Here is a 24754-nt window from a genome sequence, read left to right on the forward strand (position 1 = left end):
ACCAGTGACCTACAGACTAATTTATAGTCTGCATGTCATGAGAAGTATGATTTTGCTCTGCTTAGATCCGTAAATTTAGATTTGAGTTCCTATAGTATAGAAACAGGTCCTTCAGCCCAACAAGTCCACACTGACCCTCTGAAGAGGGATCCACCCCCCCTACCATATATTTACGCCATCCCTCCACCTCTCAGTCTGCCTTAAGCACTCACCTGGCATCCTACCCTCTTCACAACTCTAGTTCACTACTCCACTCACCAACCTGGAACGTCAGCCTCCTTATGTTCTTACTCTTACGCAGGATCTATAGGGCATTTAAATTCTTGAATATAACACAGGGACTACTGCAAAAGGGACCATGGATTCTATGTAGACCTTCTTCACTGCTGAATTTGTGGATTTTTGGGCAGGTGCACAACAGGGAGTGGCTAACCAGGAATCTCCAGCTCAGATGTATCCGATGGTAAGAGGGTCATTAGGTTGGAAATAAGATTTCTGATCCTGATCAGACTATGTATCTACATTCACTCCTGCAAGCAGTTTCAAAACTTCAATGAGGTTAACTCTAAATCTTCAAAACCCTAGAGAACAGGAACACAATATCCTCAACCTCTCCAAACGATGCTGCCATCCCAGGAATTTGTCTGATGAGGTGAAGAGAAGCCTCTTTGAGAAATATCTCCGTCCTTAGGTATGAAGACCAACACTGTACACAGTACTCAAGGTGCAGTCTTACCAAGGCTCTCCAATTGTAGTAAGGCATCTTTATTTCTTTACATAATTTTCCTTGCAATAAAAGTCAAAGTACTATTTGTATTCCTAATTGCTGGCCCGACCTACATACGAGTCTTAAATACCTCATGAATAAATACATCCAGGTCCCATTGGACATCAGCACTTCTCAATGACTCACCATTTAAGAAACATTCTATTTTATTGTTCTCTTGACCAAAGTGAGTAACTTCACATTTATTCCAGTTATATTGTATCTGTTATGTTCACTGAGCCTGTCCAAGTCCTCTTTAAACCTCCTTGCCTCCAGCTCACAACTTGCATTCCCAGCCAGTTTTCTGTCATCAGCATGTTTTGAATTATAAATTGATCCCAATCCAAACCCTTTGTATATATTATACACAGCAGTGATCTGAGCATTATCCTTTGCAGTAAGACAGTCACTGTGAGAATGATCCTATTATTTCTACTCTGTCTGTTAACCAATTCTTAATCCATACTAACATATTAACCTCAATCTTTAGCACCCCACTAACCTCTTGAGTAGGATCTTATCAAACACTTGCTGAAACTCCAAATACACCACAACAACTAGTTCTCCTTTATCTATGTTATAAGTTAGATCCACTTTAAACTCCAACAGGTTCATCAGACATTATTTCACTGACATGATTTCCTCTTCATAAAGTTATATTGACTAGTCCTGATCTGATGATTCTTTTTTAATGTTCCTTTCTCACGTCCTTTATAATAAATTTGAACATTATCCTTACAATCAGCATCAAGGTCTGTAGTTCCCCATTTTCAATTTCACTCACTTCTTAGACTCATAGAGTCATAGAGATGTACAGCATGGAAACAGACCCTTCAGTCCAACCTGTCCATGCCGACCAGATATCCCAACCCAATCTAGTCCCACCTGCCAGCACCCGGCCCATATCCCTCCAAACCCTTCCTATTCATACACCCATCCAGATGCCTTTTAAATGTTGCAATTGTACCAGCCTCCACCACTTCCTCTGGCAGCTCATTCCATAAATGTACGACCCTCTGTGTGAAAAAGTTGCCCTTAGGTCTCTTTTATATCTTTCCCCTCTCACCCTAAACCTATGCCCTCTATTTCTGGACTCCCCGACCCCAGGGAAAAGACTTTGTCTATTTATCCTATTCATGCCCCTCATGATTTTGTAAATCTCTATAAGGTCACCCCTCAACCTCTGATACTCCAGGGAAAACATGCCCAGCCTGTTCAGCCTCTCCCTGTAGCTCAGATCCTCCAACCCTGGCAACATCCTTGTAAATTTTTTCTGAACCCTTTCAAGTTTCACAACATCTTTCTGATAGGAAGGAGACCAGAACTGCATGCAATATTCCAACAGTGGCCTAACCAATGTCTGTACAGCTGCAACATGACCTCCCAACTCCTGTACTCAATACTCTGACCAATAAAAGAAAGCATACCAAATGCCTTCTTCACTATCCTATCTACCTGCGACTCCACTTTCAAGGAGTTATGAACCTGCACTCCAAGGTCTATTTGTTCAGCAACACTCCCTAAGACCTTCCATTAAATGTAGAAATCCTGCTAAGATTTGCTTTCCCAAAATGCAGCACCTCGCATTTATCTGAATTAAACTCCATCTGCCACTTCTTAGCCCATTGGCCCATCTGATCAAGATCCTGTTGTAATCTGAGGTAACCCTCCGCTGTCCACTACACCTCCAATTTTGGTGTCATCTGCAAACTTACTAACTGTACCTCTTATGCTCACATCCGTGGGATTACATTTGCTAATTTCCAATCTGAAGGAACCATTCCAAATATGTAAAATTTTGAAAGATAACCATGAATGCACCCATTATCTCTGTAATCATGTCTTCAACAGTTTGAGATGGAGCTCAGCAGATCCCAAATGTTTTGTCAGCCTTTAATCCAGTCACCTTTTCAAATGCTATCTCTTTATTATTACTGATTTATTTCAGTTCTGCTGTTTCAAAAGTCCTCTGATACTTTCAGTTCTGGGAGATTTTCTGTATTTTCTTCAATAATGACATATAGAAAGTAACTGTTTAGTTTTTCCTCAGTTTTCCTTTTCTCCACCATAAACTCTCATGTCTCCACTTATACTGGCCCTGCATTTGTTCTAATGTTTTCCTTTCACATACTTATAGAAGTTTTTACCATCAGCCTTTAAGTTTCTCATTGTCTAATATTCGTATTTCCTTTTCCTTTTCTTTGTCCTCCTTTGTTGGTACCTATGCTAAGCTTACCACCTTTCATAGCATCCTTTTGAGCCACATGCTTTGATTTAATGCAATCTTTAACATCTTTCATCAGCCACTGTTTATTCAGTGTTCATTAAGCATCTTTGTGTTTTCAAAGAATAGAGCCATAGAGTCATACATGAGGTGACACAGTGGCTCAGTGGGTAGCACTGCTGCCTCACAGCACCAGGGTCCCAGGTTCAATTCCAGCCTTGGGTAACTGACCGTGTGGAGTTTGCACATTCTCCCCGTGTCTGTATGGGTTTGCTCCGGTTTCCTCCCACAGTCCAAAGATGTGCAGGTTAGGTGATTTGGCCGTGCTAAATTGCCCGTAGTGTTAGGTGCGTTAGTCGGAGGGAAATGGATCTGGGTAGGTTACTTTTCGGAGGGTCGGTGTGAACTGGTTGGGCCGAAGGGCCTGTTTCCACGCTGTAGGGTATCTAACATAGACCATGTTATATTTTTACATTCTCGCCACTGCCTGTCTTCCATTAAACCTCCTAATGTACTTTCCTAATCCACTACAGTCAACTTGCCTTTCATACCTTCACAGTTTCATTTGTTCACATTTAATATCCTAACTTCAGAAAGAACTATGTTGCACTACTTCCTCACAGTGCCAGAGACCCAGGTTCAATTCCTGCCTCAGGCGACTGACTGTGTGGAGTTTGCACATTCTCCCCGTGTCTGCATGGGTTTCCTCTGGGTGCTCCAGTTTCCTCCCACAGTTCAAAAATGTGCAGGTTAGGTGAATTGGCCATGCTAAATTGCCCGTAGTGTTAGGTGAAGGGGTAAATGTAGGAGAATCGGTCTGGGTGGGTTGCACTTCGGCGGGTCAGTGTGGACTTGTTGGGCCGAAGGGCCTGTTTCCACACCCTAAGTAATCTAACCTAATCTAATCTAATATAATCTAATCTAATCTAATCTAATCTAAGTAATCTAATCTTATCAAATAATGTGAAATTCTATCATATTCAGGTTGCTAGTTTCTTGAAGTTCCTTTACAGCAAGGTTATTCATTAGTTTGTTCTCATTACTTAATACTAAATCTAAAATCATTCAACCCCTGGTTGGTTCTTACTGCTCCAAAATCCCAACTCACACACACTCCAGGAATTCATCCTAAACAAGCATTAGATTTTCTCAATGTACATGAAAAATGAATTCACCCATTATTATGTTTTCCACATCACATGTATCTCTAATATCTTGCTTTAAACTGTACATAGCATTACCACTATAGATTTGTAGCCCTGTAAACAATTCCTGCTAATGGATTTTGTTCAATGTTGTTTCATAGATTAACCCAAACTTATTCTCCATCTTTTGTTCTAATTCTACATATTGCTTCTTTAATCTAAGATCTCCTCTTTTCATTGTTCTGATCTCTTCCTTTTTTAAGATTACTAACACACCTTCTTTTCCTTCTTGTCTCTCCTTCCTGAATGCTGAATATCCTTGGATATCCAGTTCCCAATTTTCGTTACCTTGTAGCCAAGTCTCTGTCATTACAATTACCACATACCCATTCATTTCAAATTGTGTCTTCAAATTGTCAGCCTTTTTGTGAATTAATTCAGATAGAAAGCCTTTAATTCCATTTATTTTTACCTTATTCTGTATTCTGATCCTTTTGATATTAACTTTGCTTTGCTTGTCTCCTACTTTTGCCTATTATTTTTCCACTTAGTTTTCCCATTTTTGCTTCAGTCCAATCTGAGCTGCCTCTTTCATTGTCATTCCGCTGTTAATCTAATTTAAACCTTCCCTGACAGCACTAGGAAATCTCCCTGCAAGGATGTATTAAGGAAACTGCAGTACCGAAATTGAATTATCTGCCATACATGACCAATTCCAACAATGAAGAAGCAACAGCCAACAATTGAAAATTGACTAAAGAATTCCTCTTCTTTTACATGTACAGAAAAGTAAATAATTATATCTGTTTCTTTTCAGCTGACAAACTACTTTGTATATTAGTGAGGTTAATAAATTAAAGCTATTGAATAGATCTGTAATACATTTTCAGTTATTAAACGTAACAATGCCTTTTCATCTCACTTATGTTTTCTGTGTCTTCTTCTTTTCTCACATCTTATTTTAAACCAATCATGTTTATAATTTTTTGCTTCCCTGGTCTATTATTGTTTCTGTAGTGCTCAATCCAAATTTGTACTTTGCACTTCTGATTTTCTTAGACCATTAATCTTGTACATACTGCCTGAAAGCTACCAGTTGTGACTTTGCAATTCTAATCTCCATGTATAGGATGCACATTTGATGATTTAGCAAGTGAATTTAGCATAGTGTTCTACTTAAATATAATTTACAATGATTTTGTATCAGATATGAAGCACTTTTTGAATCCAATGCACTATTTATATACATTAGTCAATGATGTGTCCCTCAGTGGTTGCAGTTTTTATCACTGACTGAAGAAATGAAAATAGATTTCCAACAGACTCACTGAGACTAAATTAAAGCCTGAGTTAGGTCAGGCTATAATCAAGGTTATGTTTTAGGAATTACTTGGATTGCAATAAATGAGATCTACCCCACCATCATAATTGACTTAATTACTGTTGCAGAGCAACTAGTATTAACACCTGAACACCCTGTTAAATCCATGTACGAAAATGCTTGCCATTGTGCCAGAACAGGTTTCATTTGGTTAAAAATTGTCGTTACTATCAACCTGTATACATTTTACATTCTGTAACACCCGACATGACCTTGTAAACATCTGCATATCAAATAATCTTTAACACGTATGATTATTTTCAGTACAGTTGGATAAATTCAAGATAATCATCCACTGATTTCATTTCAGGCATAACAATAGCTAACTAAAATGATTTTAATGCTTCGCTGATGTGTCCAAAGACTGAGTGTAGCAAAATTGTAGTCAAGTAAAGAGATACTGACATACCCTCTTTGATGAGATGTACATGATAATATTTGGCTCCATTCACAGCTTTCATAACAAATTCAGTCAATATGTGGTCTCATCTTCTATTTATGATGCATGGGAGACTTTTGAGGTGAACAGCTAGGATTAATAGTTCCACTGGTACCAATTATATATCAGAGCCACATGTCTCATAAGATTATGGATTCACATATATTATATGATTGCTCATTTACATCTTGCATAGTAAATCAGAGATGGTCATTCGGTACTTCTTTTTACTGCTTCTCTTTCCGTCACTCTTCATACTTCAATTTCCGTTTCTGGTCAGGTAGGAGTTGGAGAATGGCATCAAGTGACAGAATGAGAAAAGAAGCCGCCAATGACTGCAGAATGCATTTAGAGTAGACATTGTAGTTAAGAACAACTCCAAATGGCTCATTTCCTGCCTTATCCATCATCATCCACGTTTCCTTCCTCTCCTCATTCCTGTCACATCATTTACCCCTTTAAATTTCTAATACTCTCTCATGATCTTCTTCACCAATCCTGTTACTACCTCTTCTGTTTTTATATAATATATTTTTATTAAGAAAAAATAGATTTTGAAATATTACAACAAATACAAAACAATGCAATTCAAAACAGTACAAAAATAGTTCAAAACTAAACCCAAATAATAAAAAGATTCCCCAACCCACCCTCCTATACGAATGTATAAACATATATAGAGAAGTATAAAATTAAAAAAAAACCTAAACTAGCTATTTAACTAACTAAATAAATACCTAACAACAAACAAATAAATAGTAATAACTCAGCCCAGCCCAACAAAACACTCATACATTCACAATTCCTCCTCCCTGGATATTGGACTCATGAAACACAATCGTTACGGCTATATAAAAGCCCTTGTTAGTGGCAGATAAATTTGTGTCCAGGTATTTCAAAAAGGGTTGCCATGTCTTGTAAAAATTCTCAGTTTTGTGGTGTACCATATTTGTGAGAAAATCCAGGGGAATATGCTCCATAACAATCTTCCGCCAACCCAATAGGCCTGCGGGGGGTTTTTCGGATATCCAACCTAGCAACATATTCTTCCTTGCACAGAACGTAAGAATATTGAAAAGTTTTTCCTTATGTGAGACTGCAGGAAATACAATGGGTAGGCCCAAAAGGAGTGAAATAGGGTCCTTCTCCACGCCTACACCTAAAATCCTCTCCATTGCACCCACCACAGCGCTCCAATATGTTTGAAGCCTGTCACAAGACCAAAGTCAATGGGTAAGAGTGCCCGTACAGACCTTGCACTTGGGACATGCTGAAGATACCTCTGGTTTAAATTTTGACAAACGGTCTGGGGCTAAGTGGACCCCGTGGAGAATGTCAACTGTAAAGCATGGGTCCTATTGCAAATTGATATCTTCCTTGCATTCTCCCAAATATCCTCCCATGCCTCTGAAGAAACTTCAACACTCAGCTCTCTTTCCCACATCTTGCAGAGTCGATCAGGCTCATCTGAGGTGGCGCCCCCCAATTGGTGATATAGAGTACTGACAGAGAGTGTACGCTTAGCCCTTAGTACCCCTCTTTCTATGTCAGATTTGTAGGGATCAGTCAAAAGTGTGGTCTTTTTTTAAATAAAATCCCTAACTTGAAAAAAACGAAAGAGGTCTCTATTAGGTAACTCGTACTTCCGTACTAACTGATCGAAGGACATCATTACATCTCCCTGAAATAAATCACCCATGCAAGATATACCCCTAGCTGCCCAATGTTTAAATCCTGAATCTATCATACCTGGTTGTAAACTCGGCATACCCACTAAAGGTGTAAACAAAGATGTTTCGCCAATATTACCTTCCCTCTGCCGAATTGCCCTCCATGCTTTAACAGTATTGATGACTACTGGGTTATGGCAATATTCCCTAACTGTCCTCACTTTGTCCAAAAACTGCAAACTAGTAAGGGGCACCTTGCCTGGGAGACTTCGATATCTAGCCATATTGAAAGAGGGTCCCCACAAACCCATCACTTACGTAGGTCAAAAGCGAGCTTAATTGGTAATTTTTAATGTCCGGAAGGTCTACTCCCCCCAACCTGTGAGGCAACTGCAGTTTGGCTAATTTAATGAGGGGCTGTTTATGGTGCCAGATAAAGGAGCTGAACCAACTGTTTGGTCTCCTGAGTGTTTGTTTATAGAAAATCAGGGGGAGCATCCATATAGGGTATAGCAAACGAGGGAGAATATTCATCTGAATAAGCGCTATCCGACCCAACCATGAGACTGGAAGTGCCTCCCATCTTTGGAGATCTTGTTTAATTTTTTCAAATAATTGAGTAAAATTGGCTTTGAACAGCCAATCCAGAACTGGAGTAATGAATATGCCCAAATACACAAAACCCCCCTTTGACCACCTAAATGGGAATCTATAGTCACTCTCAAGGGCCAACTCTTTCGTAAGACCACCCATAGGCATAGCCTCTAATTTAGCAAAATTAATCTTATATCCTGAAAAAGCGCCAAACGCGTGAATGCATTGTATCAGGCAAGGCACTGAGACTGCTGGATTTGTCAAGAAAATTAGAACATCATCTGCATACAGCGAGATCTTATGTAATTTTGACCCCACTTCTGGAGCTGATATATTGAGATCCCCACAAATGGCTTCTGCCAACGGTTCAATCACCAACGTAAAAAGTAATGGTGAAAGGGGACAGCCCTGCCGGCTGCCCCTAGAAATATTAAAATTGCTTGATCATACCCCGTTGGTAGTGACCGCAGCGAGAGGTACACTGTAGCCCATCTTTAGCCATCTTATGAAAACTTCACCCAGACCAAACCGGTCTAGAGAATAGAAAAGGTACGGCCACTCAACTCGGTCAAATGCCTTCTCTGCATCTAAAGAAATCACCAATCCCTGTACTGACTGCTGTTGGCATGCTTGAATTATGTTAAGCAGCCTCTTAACGTTATTGTAGGATCTGTGACCCTTTATGAAGCCTGTCTGATCCTCTTTAATAATAGAGGGTAACACAGTCTCCAGCCTTATCCCAAGAGCCTTACAGCCTTAAAGTCCACATTTAAGAGCGAGATGGGCCTGTATGAAGCACAGTCTTCCAGATCCTTCCCTTTTTTAAGGATAAGTGAAATTTGGCCTCTCTCAGAGATGGTGGGAGACAAACATGACTGTATGAATCATTAAACATATTCAGCATCAGGCCTGACAGTATACTTATAAATTCCTGAAAGAATTCACTGGGAAGTCCACCAGGACCGGGCGCCTTTCCACTCTGAAGCTGCCTCACAGCTTCCTGCACTTCTTGCTCTGATAATGGGGCATTGAGAAAGGACTGTTGTTGGGGAGTCACACCCGGGAGCTTCAGATCTCTAAAAAAGGATTCCATTTTGGCCTGCCCCTCCTCACAATTCTCAGACTGATATAACTTAGAGTAGAATCTCTGGAACGCCACATTAATCTTTTTAGAATCACATGTTGGTTCCCAGAGCCTTCCTTAATCACCATAATGGCTGGTGGGGCACTTCTCTTTCTGGCAAGGTATGCTAAGTATTTGCCTGGCTTGTCACCATGCTCGTATAACCTTTGCTTTGCAAAAGCCAGCTCCTTCTTTGCTGTCTGCGTGAGCACGGAATTTAGTGCAGACCGCAGTGCTATAATCCTCTGTAGTTTGACCAATGAGGGTATGTCAAAGTAGGCCTTCTCAACTGCCTTCAACCATGCTTCAAGGAGACATTGCTGCTCACCCTTCTGCCGCTTCCTACTTGTGGAATATGAAATAACTAACCCTCTGGCATAAGCTTTGGCAGTTTCCCAGAGAACAGATGAGCTATCAACCGAGCCTCTGTTGATGTCTAGGAATGCCCGAAATTCCCTGGAGAAATACTCCACAAACTTGCTGTCCATGAGAATAAAGGGGTCCATTCACCAGTACCTTGAATCCACTGTAACATCCTTAATTTTAACCATGAGGTACACTGGAGCATGATCAGAGTTGGCAATATTACCAATCATACAGGTTGCCACCAGATTCAGGGTTACCGCAGGGGTCAGAAAAAAATCAATCCTCGTGTGACATCTATGCGGATTGGAGAAGAACGTGAAATCCCTACCTGTAGGGTGGAGACACCTCCAGACGTCCATCAACCCTAATTCCCCACACAAACCCAATAACTGTTTAGTTTGTGCAGAGGGTATCGAGGGACCTTTAGGCAACCTGTCTACTGTGGGGTCCATGAGGCAGTTAAAATCTCCCCCTATAATGATGTGCCGAGACTTGAGAGTTATCAGTTTAGAAAAAGCATCTACCAAGAATTTAAGAGGATGAGCTGGGGGACAATAAACATTTAAAATGCCATATTCTTCCCCATTTATCAAGGCTTTAAGAATTACAAACCTCCCGTATGTGTCTTTAACACATTCCAACAATTTGAATGAGAGATTTTTCCTTATCAATATAGCCACTCCCCTACTTCTGTTATTAAATTATGAAAAATAAACTCGGTCAAAGCCATTCTGCTGTAGTTTCAGATGCTCTTTGTCATCCAAATGTGTCTCCTGTAACAAAGCAATATCCACCTTCTCCTTTCTAAGACTCAAGAGTACCTTCTTCCTCTTAATTGGTGAGTGACTTCCCTTGATATTCCAGGTACACCATTTAATCAAATCATTAGCCATAATCATCTGCAATTACATTTAAATTCCAGAGAGGAGGAACCCGAACCACAAATTGCTGAGCCTTAGTGTTGCATGGTCCACCAAATATAAAAACTACATAAACTAAAACCACTACATTTAACCAACATACAAAATTATTAAAAATAAAAAACAACAAAAACCAGAAAACAAACCAACATATAAAGCACCAATAGCGCTGAGTAAGGGAACACACCCCCTGCCCAGAGGGGGCAACTACCCGTCCCGAACTGCCCATAAATAGGCATCTAACCATCTCAACCACCTTCACTTCTCCCAGCTAGAGCCGCATCGCAAGCACAAGCTAAAAAGAATAAACACCCCATAGAATATCAATATGAATAAAAAAACATTCTTTTATATAAAAAAAGGAATAAATACCCTACCCATCCTTTGGTATGTCCTAACTTAGAAATTTAAAATGTACATCTTAATCACCGCCAGACATAGTTTGAACCAAATTATTATCAATAGAGGGAAAAAAAAGGGGAAAAACAAAGCTTCAACCAGATTTCCTCCATTTCTTTTACAGAATGATAAACGCATACCCAAGCAACAATATTTATACATACTACAATTGTTTAACTTAGGTTAGTTTGTCCACAAAGTCTCTTGCCTTCTCCGATGTGTCAAAGAGATGCATGGATCCATCTAAGGTGATCCGAAGCACTGCCGGATATCTCAGGGAATACTGAATCCCAAGCTCCTTCAAACTTCTCTTGACACCACCATACGATTTTCGTTTCTGGATCACCGCCACTGAAAAGTCCTGAAAAACACATGATCTTAGACCCCTCGTAAATTAGGGCCTTTGGATCCTTCCCCTGGAATCTGGAAGCCTCCATGACTCTCTCCTTATCCCGGTAATGTTGGAACCGCATCAGGAAAGGACAAGGGTGTTGACCCAGACCCGACCTCCGCGCTGTGACCTGGTGAGCCCTCTCTATCTTCAATCCTCTCATGCCAGTCTCCAAGTCAAGGAATTTCGGAAGCCAATCTTCAACAAATTCCGCAGGCCGCTCACCTTCCTTACCCTCAGGCAGACCGATGATCCGAATGTTTTTTCTCCTGCCCCTGTTTTCAAGATTATCCACTTGGTCATGCAAATTATGAACCTGTGTCTTCAGGGCTTGGATCTCTTCCTTGAATGAACTGGCATCAGCTTCCACCACTGTGACCCTGTGCTCCACCTCATCCGTCTTCTTCTCCAGGTCTCCCAGCTGCTGCTCATGCTTCTGCAGCATGAGAGAGACTGGAGCCAGCTTCCCTTCAATCTGTTTCCCCAACATCTCACAAGATTTTGAGAGCTGGTTCACCAGGTCCTGGAGAGTAATCGGCTCCGAGGCTACCGCAGGCCCGGCCTCAGATGCTCCTCCTCCCTTTTAAGGCATTTCTTGGACAGCTGAAAATACAGGTTAATCAATTTTTAAATGTTTCTTGGGGCTCCACAATCTTTCCAACGCCCCAAGAAATCCTGATGACCTGGGTTGGGTGGGTTAAAGGACCGTCCTGCTCCTGCTGCGATGCGAAGCTCTGCAGTGTGATCTTCTCAGATCGCCGCCATCTTAGATCCCCCACCTCTTCTGTTTTTAATAATTTGCAACTCTGTATCCTTCCCTTTTCTCTTCTCTGCTATGAATCATACAATCCTGCAGAGACCCACTCTTTCAGCTTGTATTGCAAGAGAAAGTGCTGATGGGTCTACTCATCAGAAATCTTGCCTCCCCCACTGGCCTTGTGGAACCCTTCCTCCTGATTTACTTTGCCCAAAGGATTTGTTGATCTAATATTGGAACTTTACATTGTAGTTTAAACAAAAAAAATTAAAATGAGCAGACTTTCTTTCTCTCTTGAATTATGCATCATTTCTATATCTGTCTGCCTTGTCAGAGCATCTTTTAAATGATTTAAGAGGATAGGATATGTGGGTGGGATCTTCTTCTTGAGTTCTCTGCCTGAAGGTAGATCCTTGGTGACCATTTGCTGAATCATTCAAAAGTGTTATGATTTTTTTTTTAGGGATAGTTCTCGAGTCTACCTCAACTGCAATGGTGTATCAACCCACATACTGTTAGGAGTATTTTGAGCTATTACTTTGAGGTATTCTCGCCATCACTTAGGAGAGAGCACCATCTTTGGAAGACTGTTGTTGGGAAGACTGCCCATTCCTAGCTGGCTTAAGTAAGTCATTTGGAGTAACACTTCAGAGGAGCACACAAAGGCCAAACCGTTGGACAGCAGGCTTCCTTCTGAAGGATGTCAGTGAATCATTTCTGTTTTTATGACAGCCTGAGAAATGCATGATCACTTTTAATGATGCCAGCCTTTCAAATCCGGATTGTGAAAAACTTCACGATGGGATTTGAACTCACTTCTTTTAGCCCAGGTCTCAGATCACTAATCCATTCCTCCTGCTATGCAAAGAGAACGTTTGACACTCTACTGTCTATATCAAATGATATCTGCAAAATCCGACAACAGACCATCAAAACTTAGTTAAAACTGATTATCCCCATTGAGAGCCAACAGCCAATATTCACCAGTTGAAGCCACACTTCTGTGAGAGCCCTTGATTACAGTCTTGTGGCTTTTTTTTTCCTACATCAATATCCAATAATATCAAGGAGAGCTCTTCGCAGATTGGAATATCAGCACTCCCACAATCTGCAATTTTCAGCCTCAGACTCCATCTCCATTACAAACTAGACTGCATTGCAAAGGTAGAGAATTTAAAAATAAAAGGACCTCACAAGTGGCAATGCACCCAGTCTATGAAAAAGACTGAGTTCACTTTAAATTGCTGTCTCCAGAAGAATAACCAGCTCACCTCAAACTCACCAGAGCTTCAAAACCAAGATTGGAATGTATCATCTTTTCCCTTGCAAACTTTAACTTTTTTCATTTCCATCTCCCTACCACACTGCAAGTTGGTGAGTGTTTGGATATTATAAATTTAGAATGGGTTCTTAATTTTGCATTGAGTTTTATATTGTCTTGAGTGAGTTTGCAATAAAAACTTATGCCCTAATTTTGATTAATGCAAGTGATCTGTCTGGCTTGTTTCTTCTTAGTTTTGCATATAGTTGTGTACACACTGAATTGGAAAAAGCCCATCTCTATAAAAATTGAAAACTCTGTTATACCACCCTCAGGAGTGAAAAGAGAGGAAGTTATTCTCCCCTCTGGACTTGGTCATAATAAATTGGCGCAATACTTTAGGAGATAAGGAAACCTTAACATATTTTAAGTTATTTAATCAAAAGTGCATTTTAAATTAATTACTCAATCAATCTTGCATATAAATTAGCTGATAATAGTGTGCCTGGCAGCTAGCCTTTTATCCATTTCAGACATATTCAACAGTTCAGCTATAAAACATTGTGCAACATTTTTGGGTATGAACATAATACAAAACTGACAAAAAAATAAGACAGATGTTTGGAATGCCTTCAGCAAAAAACGTTCAGCTGAAGAACCACAATGAGAAAACCCAGCTGCAGCTGAGCTCACTCCATTTTAACCTTTCAATGTGTTGAACAACATGCTGAACTTTAATTTGTCCTGTTTATGTGACAAAACAAGAAGAAAAATTGCCTTTAACTAAGAAGCGAAAGGCCCATTCTTCTGTTTCTTTTATGAATGACCAAAAGCTTGTTTAAAATAAAAAATTGTGATGTTAAGTACTGAATCTATGCAGAATGTCCATTTTATGGAGGCCAGGTCTCAGATAAAGGTTACGATGCAGAAGGAGGCCATTTGGTCTGCCGTGTCCATGCTAGCTCTCTGCGAGACATCTGTGAGTCCCACCCACCTGCCTTTTCCCTGTAGCTCTGAACTATTTTCTCTCTCTGTGCTTCTTCAATTGCCTTTTAAAAACCATGATTGAATCTGCCTTTCCATACTCTGAGACAGCACACTCTGAATCTTAACAACTCACTCTGCAGAGGAATCATTTTTGACAATGGGTTACTAGAACATGAAAAGCTTCAGCACAATGGGCTATAGAGCAAACACTAGAACATGAATTAATTAAAACTGAATAAGCATTGCAATGCCAGAATCCTAAAAAGACATGAAGAAAAATGCAAGGGATTGGGGTTGGATAGATCAAATTGTTTCACCCTGTGTTGTAAATACTGCTTCTTTGATATCTGAACAGCAATGGCTTCAGCGTGTTTTTCCAGTAAACGGTAATGTGCACTTTATACAATAACAATCCCTTTTTAAATTAAATAATTATGAGGTACGGTTACTAAGTTTACAGGTGACACCAAAATGGGTGCTGTGGTGGATAGTGAAGAAGATTATTTCAGAATACAATAGGGAACCTTGATCAGATGAGCCAATGGGCCAAGGAGCGGCAGATGGAGTTTAATTTAGATAAGTGTGAGGTGTTACATTTTGGTAAGGCAAACCAAGGCAGGACTTATACAGATAATGGTAGGGCCCTGAGGAATGAACAAAAGGGACCTTGGGATGCAGATGCATTGTTCCTGGAAAGTGGAGTCACAGGTAGACAAATTGGTGAAGAAGGCATTTGGCATGCTTGCCTTCATTGTTCAGTGCATTGAGTTTGGAGTTGGGTTGTCATGTTGAGGCTATACAAGACATTGGTGAGGTCACTTTTAGAATACTGCATACAATTCTGGTTGCCCTGCTATATGAAAAAATATTGGTAAACTTTAGACGGTGCAGAAAAGATTACAAGAATGTTGCCAAGATTGGAGGGTTTGAGCTACAGGAGAAGCTGAATAGACTGAGGCTTTCTTTAAGAGTGGTACTGGAAAAGCACAGCAGGTCAGGCAGCATTCGAGAATCAGGAAAATCAACGTTTCAGGCAAAAGCCCTTCATCAGGATGAACGCCTTCATTCCTGATGAAGGGCTTTTTCCCGAACCGTCGATTATCCTGCTCCTCGGATGCTGCCTGACCTGCTGTGCTTTTTCAGCACCACTCTAACCTTGACTCTAATCTGCAGCATCTGCGGTACCCACTTCTTTTCCCAACGCGTTAGAGACTGAGGGGTGGCCTTATAGAAGTTTATAAAATCATGATGAGCATGGATAGGATTAATAGCCAAGGTCTTTTTCCTTGGTGGGGAGTCCAAAATCAATTTAAAATGAGAAGGTAAACATTTAAAAGGGACCTGAGGGGTAATTATTTTCACACAGAGAGTGGCAGTTGTATAGAATGAACTGCCAGAGGAAGTGATGGAGGTCGGTACAATTAAACATTTAAGATGTATCTGGATGGGTATATGAATAGGAAGGCTTTAGGGGGATATGGACCAAATGTAGGCAAATGGGACTAAGTCAGATTAGGATGTCTGGTCAGCGTGGATGAGTTGGATAGAAGGGTCCATGCTGCATGACTCTAAAACTAAATCCTCTTCAGCAAAACTCTTGAAGCTCTTCTATTTTCAGAGTTTACCAGAAATAGATTTGCTCATTGTACTCAAATATTGTGAATATCAACTGTAAATTTGAAACTTAAAAGTATATTTAAGAATAAGCTTTTAGCAATAACATTGAAGATTGTGATCTCTTTCCAAAATGAATATGTAAGATACAGTCGATGTACCTTAGTATCAACAAAACTTGTCTAAACTTCCATTGTCAACAAAGAACAATTATTGGTAGCAAGGACAGTGTGGTGACTTCAGTAAGTACAATTATAATTACAGCTACAGTAATTAAAATTCCAGTTAAAATGATGTAGAATTATGGCCTTTTAGTTAAAGTTTATTAATGATGACTTTACAACGTGACAACTAGAAAGAATTGTGACTCTGCAGAGTTTAAATATGTCACATCCTGTGCTTTCAGAGATAATGACATGAATGTAACTTGTTTATTCTAAGATCACCAACTAAAAATGAATTATTAGTTCTAAGAGTGCACAAACAAAATCAAATTATTTCATAATAGGTGCCTCTTCAGGAATAGTTGAAAGGATTTAATGACTTTTCCAATGGGAAGTTTTGTACTGGGGAGGTAATTTAAATACATGGGTGGGTGGCTGGTATCCACCTCCATATTGATTAAGTCAATGGTTGGAAAGTTGGCCTTCCTACTCCACTGTCAATTGAGACCTTTAAGTAGACTATTCACTGCCCCTGGTATTGACCTCATAACAGGCAGGGGACTTGCAATGTGAGGTTGCTTGGAGGGTCCTGGGACCGGACATAAGTAGTGGTCCCTGTTCAAACAGCATTCAGTGTCTAATCAAGAAATCCGGCACCAGGAAGGAGGAACCCACGAGCAGTCATCTCCTACCCTTTCCCATGCCCCTGTCTTCACCTGTACTGTGAACCACCGTAAGCCACATCCTTCCCATCATCCTGCCCCTGGAATCAGTGACAGCCTTGGGTTGGTGTCACATCAGTTGCAGGCACTGCCTGTCGGTTGGCACTGCCACTCAATAAAACCACCTGCCTCTGAGTGACTGGAAATTCTTGGCAGGCAGGTCATCTGGTTCTTGAGGTCTATGATTCCGAAGAAGTCCTGCCTCTCCACAAAGATCAAGACCCATTAAATGCCATCCATTGCCAACATATTTTGAACAACTCTCGCGCAATTTAAAAAAAACAGAATCACAGAAATTACATTCTTTTTGTTAGCCTCTAATAAAATTCCCAGTAAATGGAGGTGTGTGCCACGAATGAGCTCTACAGTACCTGGCCAAAAGGTCTTGTGATAACTGGTGTCAAAATGCAATATAAATAGTCCATTAGTGTTACCAAGCCAGAATTAACCAGGAACAGAAGATCAGACTTCCAAGGTTGAATGGCCCATGCATGTGCCTCCATGCTAACATATTGAGTGGACCTTAACTAGATACATTCGATGAATTGCGGAATCTTCAGCTTATACCTTAAGTTCATGTCTCAGAAGTGTGTAGGATTATTTATTTGGCCAAGTAATCATGACGGCACAGCACCAGAAGACTCTTTATTAACATTAAAAATCACTCAGTCAAAAATTGTGGCACTGGAAAAGCACAGCCAGTCAGGCAGCATCCGAGGAGCAGGACAATCGACCTTTCGAGCATAAGCTCTTCATCAGGAATTGGGGTAAGGGTGCAAGGGGGCTGAGAGATAAATGGGAAGTGGGTGGGGCAGGGGGTAGGTAGCTAAAAATGCAATTGGTAGGTGAAAGTGGGGGGGGGGGGGGCGGTGATCGTGGTAGGTCAGAGCGGAGGGTGGAGCGGATAGGTGGGAAGGAAGATGGACAAGTAGGACAGTTCAGGAGAGTGGTGCCAAGTTGGAGGGTTGATCTGGGATAAGGTGGGGGAAGGGAAGATGAGGAAACTGGTGAAATCGACATTGAACCCATGTGGTTGGAAGGTCCCAAGGTAGAAGGTGAGGTGTTCTTCCTCCAGGCACCAGGTGGCTAGGAGTTGGCAGTGGAGGAGGTTCAGGACTTACATGTCCTTGGCGGAGTGGGAGGGGGAGTTGAAGTGGTTGACCACAGGGAGGTGGGATTGCTTAGCGCGTGTGTCCCAGAGATATTCTCTGAAATGATCCGCATGTTGGTGTCCTGTCTCCCCAAAGTAGAGGAGACCACAGTGAGAGCAACGGACACAGTAGATGAGGTGTTTGAATGTGCAGGAAAATCTCCACCAGATGTGGAAGGCTCCTTTGGGGCCTTGGATGGAGGTGAGTGGGGAGGTGAGCGCATAGGTTTTACACCTCCTGCAATGGCAAGGGAAGGTGCCGAGAGTGGAGGGTGGGTTAATGGGGGTGTCGCAGAGGGAATGGTCTCTGCGGAATGCTGAAAGGGGTGGGGAGGGAAGATGCTGCCTGACTGGCTGTGCTTTTCCAGTGCCACACTTTTTGACTCTGACCCCCAGCATCTGCAGTCCTCACTCGCTTCTTAAAAATCATTCAGTTGATCACAGCATTTGTAAGAGCACATGCAGAGATCTGCTTTACTGAGAAAACTGGGAACAGTTGTTGAAGTAATATTTGTCAAATAACTGGGTTATTAGTGTTATGTATGGAAGGTCTGAATGTAACATTTCAAGTGGCTAGTTCTATACATCATAAAAAAATAAGCTGAATGGCATATAGATTCCTGTAGTGCCTCATCACTTGCTTATTTGCTTACTTATGTTGCAAGCCAATACTCCTTATAGTCTGAGAATATTAAACCACTCCAAATTATATTCATCACTTCTATCAATCTCGCCCCACCACACGAGTATCGAGGCAATGTATGTTTTCATGATGCTCTATTTTAACAGATAACACAGCAGCTGTCTTCTGAGCAGATGGCCTGGATTCGAATCCCACGGCTGCCAATCATTCAGACTCCCTTGCCACTCTTATAATCAGCTCTTCTCTAAGATGTGAAGAGAAGGTTTGTTAACAGGTTTACTCATTGCATTTGATTCAACATCATGTCAGTCACACAGTAACACAATTTTAATTATATTGTGCATACAATGCTGAGGAATGACCAGTGAAAATGAGTTCATTTGACGTTCAGGATCTTTGTGCTCAATTGTGCATGAAGATATAAATAATAAAAACAGGCAATACAAAGAATACTTTAAATATTGCAATTCAGAGATTTAAGACTTAGTGGTGATCAAGGGTAGAATTCTCTCCTTTCACTTCTGAGGCTTCTCACAGGAAATTGCTTTTAAAAACGCAAAAACTGGGTCAGATACTTTCAATGCATTTCCCAGTGGCCACTGAATGAAAACCCAAACTTGCCTCCAATTAGACAATCTTACTCACCTCGCTTGTAAGAAAAGATGGTGAATGAAATCAAAATGTCAGATGCAGTTAATAAGAACATTCAGTAATCCAAGAAGATTTACCCAAGTAAAATCCTTACCACAGATATCTCTCACAGTATTTTTCATAAATGTTTGGGTTTTAATTTCCTTGCCTATTTCAACAAGAAATAAAAGTACAAAGGGAGAAAACATTATTAACATTTGTAATAGAACTTGCCCTTATGTGGACATGATTAGATCCCATCAATTTTAGACTGCCTGGTTCTCTTAAAATCATCCAATAACTTTTGAAAGTATTTTTGTTGAAACCTAATCCATATGTTTTGCACAAACTGCTGAAGTGGATTTATCCAATTTAAGCAGATGCTAAAAGTGGTTTTCTTCAGTGCAGTTGTTTGGGTGAAAGCACTTCCTCTGGTATTAAAGCATAACCAGGCGCAATTTTGCATTGGTTGAGAATTTTCAGGAGTTGGGATTCCAGGACCAAGCCCTAGATTGATCTGACTGACATAGTCCTTCATGACCTTCCAGGTGTCAGCCTTTTCATTGACGAAATCTGAGCAAAATACCAGGGATGCTGGACATCAGAAATAAAAACAGAAAGTGCTGGAGAAACTCAGCAGGTCAGGCAGCATCCATAGAGAGAAAGCAGAGTTAACATCTCAGGACTAATGTAATTTTCCTTTGGAACTCTTAATTGATAGTCTACCTGTGTATTGTAGGTGGTGTGCCACCATACACAGGTTGGTGGCTGCCATGGACAGTCAGGTCCAGTACCTGGATAGTCTGCAGAACAGTCCTGAGATGAATGGGCCCTCCACCTTGCCTCTGGTAATTACAGCCGAGGAGAGTCCACATGTCTCTGGCAAGATAGCCCTCTGGGTTGTCCACACTCAAATGGTCCTGGATAACCTGACCAAATCTCCAGGGCCAAAGGGCTCCACTCATGGACATGTTCGCTTCACTGCAGCTGTGCAACTGGGACCATACCATAATGTAGTGGGAGGGAGAGAAAGAAGAGAATGTATTGAAGGCGTTTTGGGAAACATTGCACTGTACACAAAGTATCATGTTTGTATGAATGTCATTGTTTTACCTTGAATGGATTTCTGTGCAGCCCTGAATGTAACCATGGCAGCATGATGCTATCTTTGTATCCATACAGGACGTCCCATGCCTGTGTTGAGATCCTGGTGCAATATGTAGAAGCAGGATGAACAGGGTATATACAGGCTAATGGGTCCTGCTGAAACCACTGCCCCTCACCCGAAAGCATCCTGCTTCTTTACTTGCTCACTGTATCCAAAGTTGTTGGTGTGAATCTGTTGGTCAGTAATGCCTGAGGCAGGGAAGTACACTGCAAATAGGGACCATTAGAATTGCCAGGGATGAGGGTGCCTGAGATCTATATTCTGCACAGTGTGGAATGTTGTTTCACTTTAAAATGCCTCACATCAGTGGGCCCTGCACCTCTCTCCACCACAAGCCGAATCACTTACCCCCATCCACTCTGGGAAGCGATGGTGAACTTTCTGGGGTTAGTGGCTGTCAGCCTCCTCCTGCTCTACATTTTGGTGAGATCCTGAACATGCAGCTCCTCTTGCTGACAGCCCTTCACATGAATTGTCATAGACTTCATGACTTTCCCAGGCCCCACCCAATGCTTCGCCATAAAGTTACATCTGCCCACCCTTCCCCTGCAGCTCTGATCCAGATGTGGTCAAACGTTATCCATCCGCCATCTTGAAACCAAGGTGCTCTTGACTGAGAAAAAGCCCCTCCTGCATGACCACCACCCCCACTTTTCCACTCATGCTCCACCAAACCCACTCATTCCTTACAAATACTGTTTTCCATTTTCTTAATTGTCACAACCCCACCCCCTTCATCCCCCCCACCTCCTCAGCCTGCAGCTCGAAGGTTAGGTTCCCAACATTATCATGGGGTGACACTGGAAAAGTACTTAATTAGTTGTAATGCATTTTGGGACATTCTGAGGTTGTGAAAGGTGTTGTATAAATGTGAGTCTTTCTTGCATCTTAAATTGTCAATATAATTCCATAATCAAAAAGAGGGGTAGGTAAACACAGGCAATGGCAGTGTCACCTCGATTCTTACATCAAATAAAGGAACTGATCGTAAAGAATTAACACAAGGAGTGCCTGGCTGTTGTACCCAAATCACAATCGATTTTGTTCAGTGTCTTTGATGCAATAAAATATCCACAAAGGTGGTAATAAACTAAAGTTTAACACCAACCCATATACCGAGGCAACACAAGAGAAAATGAGCAAAATCTGAGTCAAAGATGTAGATTTTATGAAGTATCTGAAATGAGGATAAAGAGAGAGACAGTTGGCAAACTGTGGTGAAAATTTCAGATCTAAAGTATTCCATCAGAAATGGTTAAGAATCTAGAATTAGAGGAACACACACATCTTGAAAGGATATGACACTAAAGGAGACATCAGAGAGAGAGAGAGATTTGAAAATACAGATGAGAATGTTAAAATCGAAGTATTACTTTACTCAAGGGTAAACATTAACCAGCAAGTACAGGAATGATGGATGAAGAGGACCTTGTGTGAGTTGTAAACAGACAATGGGATATTGGATGACCTCACATTTATGGAGAGTAGAGTGGATAAGAGTGCATTGGTATAGTCAAGTCTATAGGTTAAAAAGACAGGACTGAGCTCCAAATGTTCAGCTCCAAAAAGCTTTATACTTTTCCTACAACTATTTGCAGCAATTAAAATGCCATCAAAGTTTACATGTTGAATGTCAAGTGTACAACCAGCCCTTTAGTGTGCATTTAACTTGAGCAAGATAAGCATGCAGGATGATCCATCGTTAAAATTCAGGAAATTAAAAAGCAACAGCTCATTACCATTAAATTGACTGCAAAACTGAAGCTTTTGAACATTGTGTGTGAGAGCAATCTAAAAAGACCAGATGCACAAGTCAAGCAGTGAGCTGAAAATATTGGAACTTGTGCAATTTCTGGGTTGCTGTACATCCAAATTATGCCAATGGGCACAATAACACCAGGTGGACCAACAGCCCCTTGCCCTTTGTTAAAATAATTCAATTTACCAAGTATAACCAAATGAAAAAAATGAATGAGAGCCAGCCCACTGCCTACCATAAAAATCCAGTAAAAACTAATGGATACTTAAAATAACTCACAGCTTGATTTATTGGTGCAGCCGCTGTGTTCAAAGTTCCTGCATTAAGCCAGAAGTGGAAGCCTCAAACACGCACTGTGAAATAACAGCATATACTACTTAATAGATAACTCTCTGGTCTTCTGCTCCTAGCAGAAAGGCTAATACACTGGGAATACATATTAAATGTTATGTATGCGCAATGTATCCTTTCTTTAAATATTAATTTTGTGTGGTTGCAAAGTAATATACAGCATATGCCCAAGCTCCTTCAATGTCAATATAAAGCCAGAACACAACCCCAAATGCATCCTTAATGAGGCACAGAACAAACTGGTCAGCTACTGTGATCAGCTGGCGAATTTTACCAATATAATTTGAATATTGAACTTAAAAGCATGCCCTCAGCAGTTATTCAGACTGACTGAAGTTGGGAAGTGATATTCTGCAGGATTGGCGCTGGAGCCATTCCCTCGCTGCTCAGTGAAATAATTTGGATGAGGGAATTGGAAGCAGGAGTTTTGAATGGATGATTATATAAAATATGGGAAGACTTAAATAAACTTGCAGAATGGATACGTAACTGGAAAATTAACTGTAATATAGATAGGCTTCGAGTGGTACTTTTTTGGTAGGAAGCATAATGAGGTAATATTGTTTAGGAGAATAAGGGTTGAAATTGGGTCACAGGGAAAGTGATCTGAAGGTACAGATTCCAGATCACTAAACGGAGCAGCGTAGGTTCATGAGATCGCACTAAGCTTGTGCTTTATTTTTAGAGATGAAATTGAAAACTAGAGAAATTGGCCTGGATTTCAAGATGGAATCACAAGCATCAGGCATTTCCAACAATGTGATCTTGTTCTCTGCCTGGCAGTGTTCATCCACATACATCTGTCCCAGGAATAGCAGGAGGTCAGGTTTACCAGCTCCCAAAGCAAGCGCAAGGAAAGAACAGAAGTATTTAGGTGCTGAGGCAGGCAGGTTAGCAGACCCGCATTCACACATGGGAACACCTTCCAGTTAGAGTCATAGTCACAGAGATGTACAGCACAGAAACAGACCCTTCGGTCCAACCTGTCCATGCCGACCAGATATCTCAACCCAATTTAGTCCCACCTGCCAGCATTAGCTGCTATCCCTCCAAACCTTCCTATTCATAAATCCATCTGGATGCCTTTTAAATGTTACAATTGTATCAGCCTCCACCACTTCCTCTGGCAGCTCATTCCATACACGTACACCCTCTGAGTGAAAAAGTTGCCCTTTAGATCTCTTTTATATCTTTCACCTCTCACCCTAAACCCATGTCCTCTAGTTCTGGACTCCCCCACCACAGGGAAAAGGCCTTGTCTATTTATCCATGCCCCTCATTATTTTGTAAACCTCTATAAGGTCACCCTTCAGCCTCTGATGCTTCAGGGAAAACAGCCTTAGCCTATTCAACCTCTCCATATAGCTCAAATCGTCCAACCCGGGCAACATCCTTGTAAATCTTTTCTGAACCCTTTCAAGTTTCACAACATCTTTCTGATAGGAAGGAGACCAGAATTGCACACAATATTCCAACAGTGGCCTAACCAATGTCCTGTACAGCTGCAACATGACCTCCCAACTCCTGCACTCAATACTCTGACCAATAAAGGAAAGCATACCAAATGCCTTCTTCACTATCCTATCTACCTGCGACTCCACTTTCAAGGAGCTATGAACCTACACCCCAAGGTCTCTTTGTTCAGCAACGCTCCCTAGGACTTTACCATTAATGTAGAAATCCTGCTAAGATTTGCTTTCCCAAAATGTAGCATCTCACATTTATCTAAATTAAATTCTATCTGCCACTTCTCAGCCCATTGGCCCATCTGATCAAGATCCCGTTGTAATATTGAGTTGCTATCCCTTATCAAAAACGCCACTCCCCCTCCTATCTTGCCTCCCTTTCTGTCCTTCCTGTAGCATTTGTATCCTGGAACATTAAACTGCCAGTCCTGTCCATTCCTGAGTCATGTTTCTGTAATTGCTAATTGCTCTTACCCCTCAAAAACCTAACAGATGGCAGCATGGCAAAAGAAATGGCAAGTTAAAATTTTAACATTAAAATTACTTCATGCAGAAGAACTCTTTGTTGTGTACTATTGTATAAAGTGTACTGTTGGACTTGAATGTTTTCATAATGCTGATCAATTTAATGGTCACTAACTTCTCTCCAACACCATACAATTTA

General features: G+C 41.0%; 1 long non-coding RNA gene across 1 annotated transcript in view; it reads right to left on the reverse strand.

Annotated features, from left to right (window-relative positions):
* Positions 1-17860: 17860 nt before the first annotated feature.
* LOC148148945 (uncharacterized) overlaps positions 17861-24754 on the reverse strand; it is a 35223-nt gene continuing 28329 nt past the window's right edge. The window contains exons 2-3 of the long non-coding RNA XR_015758425.1: positions 22553-22626; positions 17861-18960 (exon numbers count right to left, since the gene is read on the reverse strand). This is a non-coding gene — a long non-coding RNA (uncharacterized LOC148148945). The remainder of the gene's footprint in view (positions 18961-22552; positions 22627-24754) is intronic.

Source organism: Chiloscyllium plagiosum, unplaced genomic scaffold, assembly GCF_037043375.1.
Source record: "Chiloscyllium plagiosum isolate Xiang-an unplaced genomic scaffold, Cpla_swu_hap1 HiC_scaffold_10, whole genome shotgun sequence".
Taxonomy (NCBI): domain Eukaryota; kingdom Metazoa; phylum Chordata; class Chondrichthyes; order Orectolobiformes; family Hemiscylliidae; genus Chiloscyllium; species Chiloscyllium plagiosum.